Genomic DNA, 3,190 nt, shown 5'->3' with positions numbered 1-3,190 from the left:
CATTGTAGGAAATCAGTCAGCAGAGCTTGGTCACAGAAACGTATTTTTCCTTTGCAAATCTACTGACAGAGAGGCAGGGTGCAGGGGATTAAATAAACAAAAAGCAACAGCCGCCCAACTCTTGTCTTTGCACAGATTCACAACTCCTTTAGTCTACAACTCTCCCTTCTACTTTTCATTTGCATCCAGATTTCTGTCTCTCTACCGCTTGGGAACTACTAAAGACAGTTCAGTATAAAAGGAAAGGGTGTCTTTTTTTTCATTACTAGTGTCCTAAAGACAGCATCATCCCCAGCAGGAAGTAATTGCCTGTCAGTGCTAGATGTCATCTGTCCTCAAGGGACCACCTTATCTACTGCCTGATCAATGTAAATAAAACCTTCAGCTAATTTTGCCCCTTAACAACCTTCTCTTTAGCTTCCCCTTTAACGCCATGTCTGTGTGTTCATGTGTGAGGTGGCAGGGGGAGTGGGGCATGGCATAGTGAAGAAGGTACCTCAGCTGAACTGGATACAAGTAGGTTTTCATAGTGGTATGAAGCAGCACCTGCAACAACTGGCAATTTCAATGTTTAAAAGTCCTTGTTCCAGATACGCAGGCACTAGAAGTCACCAAATAAGACAAGTAAGTATTTACCAGTATAAAAGTTAAACATTTCAAGTTTCTGGTAACAAGGTAGTAAATTTAAATCTTTAATCATAACTAAAGTCCAAGGAATCTTTACTGTAAATTTCACATGAAGAAAATTAATAATTTTATCATGTCCTAATAGTCAATACACCTGTTTATAAATAACTGCTAGATCATTTACTTAAATTCTTAAGACGCAGAAATAAAAATGAGGAAATAGTTCAGTTTAATTAGTTACATACATTTTACATGCTAATTTTGATAGCTAAACTCTTTCAGAAGTTTTTTCTTTCTCCCCCTCCCCCCCGATAATCCTTATGTGATTAAATTAAAAACAAACAAACAAACAAACAAACAAAAAAACAAAAAAAAAACCCAAACAAAAAAAACCACTTCTACAAAATCTAGGGAGAACAGGAGTTTATTGAGTTCTACCTGTCTGAAAAGTGCTGGTGAAGAATTGCCATTTCATGCTTTGTCTATATAGATAAGTCGAAAGAGAAATTGTTGCAAAAATCAGCTCATTTGAAAACTGAGTGTTTCTCCAGAACTTCTAACCATTCCTAAGTGAACACAAATGTGAAAATTTTTTTACATTAAGCTAGTCCTTTGCATCTTCAGATGCGACATCTACACTTTAAGTTTCCTCAGGACTATTGAAATACTCTCCAGGCAGTATTAATATACAGAGAAGCAGTTAGTCATATCTTCAAGAACCCAGGTATCCCAGCTCTAAAAGTGCATGATTTAACACATTAGTAACAGAATACTTTGAAAGAACATTCTTATTCAGTATTAATGCATGCTATTATTACAGAAGTACCCACTGCACATTGTAGGAACAACAATTTTTCTTTTGCAGACAACAAAAAAGCATGCTGAATGGTATCAGAGCAGTATAAATCTTTTTTAATGAGGTTCAAGACACTGTTCAAGTCCTATTAAGAGCAGCTTCCCTCACCTGTGCACCAATGCAAGCTTGCAAAAGTGTTAAAAAAGTTTTGCACTACTGTGGCTTAGACTGGCCTCAAACATTTTCAAAGCCGGACATTAAGACCGGATCTTGAATTTTAGTAATCATTCATTTAATTTAAATAAAATATTAAAAACCACTATAAGAATTAGGCATAAAAGCATGTTCAGTAACAAATTTAGGCCTAATTAGCAGAACATACAGGTATTTACACAAATGCTGATTTGCTGTGGTCTTTAATATTGACAAGACATCAGAATGTGGATCATATGCTCAAAAAAACCAAGACCAAAACAAACAAACAAAAACCCTGGGGAAGAGTAATATAAATCCCATGTCAGCACAACTGCTAAAGTTGTAACTCAATATAATGGGTCAGCTTGGTTTAATGTGAGGAGCAGTCACAAATAAACCAGTCTATTTGCAGTCATTTTAGTAACTGGATTAACAAAAATATTTCAGTTAAACCGCAAGTAACCCACTCCAAGTCAGTAGGATATTCCTATGAAGCAGTTGATGACACCAATTTTCTAAATGGATGATAAGAAAATACACAGAAAATCCAAGTTGAAAGAGATGAAGATGTGAAGCATGTTAAAATGATGCAACGAAACAGAGTATATAAATTAAACAGGAATGTTTAATCAAGACAATCCTTTTTTTCTCTTTTTTAAACAGAGTTTCTTCAGGAAATTTTTTAATTGGAAAATGAAAGCCTGTTCCCACAATAGCGAAGCCATTTCTTTTAAGCAGCTCTGTTGTACAATTGTTACCAGGACCCTAACAATGTAAATTGTTGTATATTGGTATTTCTGAACTAAAAAGTTTTAAAATATTGTCTAGTTTTTATTTGTGCTCCACATATCGCAAGCAATTAACACCACGAAGAAGGATGCAATTCTTCAGCTAGAATACCAAACTCTATATCAAGTATTACATGTACACAATACTTGCACAGTGACAAGCACAAGAAAGTACTAGTTGAGCACTTACTTTTAGAAGTCCATACCAACTCTTAAAATCCATTTCAATTCTCCCACGCCACCCAGTCTACAATTTAAGGCATCTCCACGCAGCCAGCCAGCCATCCACCCACCCACTCCCATACACACAATTTACGTTGGAAGTGTTTACTTTTACAAAAAGTCACTATGTCAATCAGGTACCATTTATTATTTATCCCTATAACTGTGTCAGCATTGAGATATGACAGTTAAACCAGTGTTAAATCAATACAATATTTACATAGCACAGCACATTTAGGTTGAGACACTCACTTGGGGGATAAAATCACATTTTAGAACAGGACAAAGGTCACCATTATTATGTGTTTGAAAACAGCTATTTACAGGTCCCTATGACATAACTATAGTCTGTACATTGTTCCAATGGGGCAGGCAGAAGCAGGATAGGCATTTATTTTGAGGGATTTTAAACATACAATTTGGAAGCATATTATTATGCTACCCTGAACACCATAAACCACCTTAACATTCTCCAAGGTGGTCTCATATCCTAGAATGGTATGTCCAGCTGATACAAAACAGACAATACAATGTTTACTTTGTGGAGAATTTTTTACTCCCG

This window comes from Phaethon aethereus (assembly GCF_964289735.1).
Source record: "Phaethon aethereus genome assembly, chromosome: 9".
In the NCBI taxonomy this organism is placed as follows: Eukaryota; Metazoa; Chordata; class Aves; order Phaethontiformes; family Phaethontidae; genus Phaethon; species Phaethon aethereus.
Note: the sequence above shows the minus strand (reverse complement) of the source record.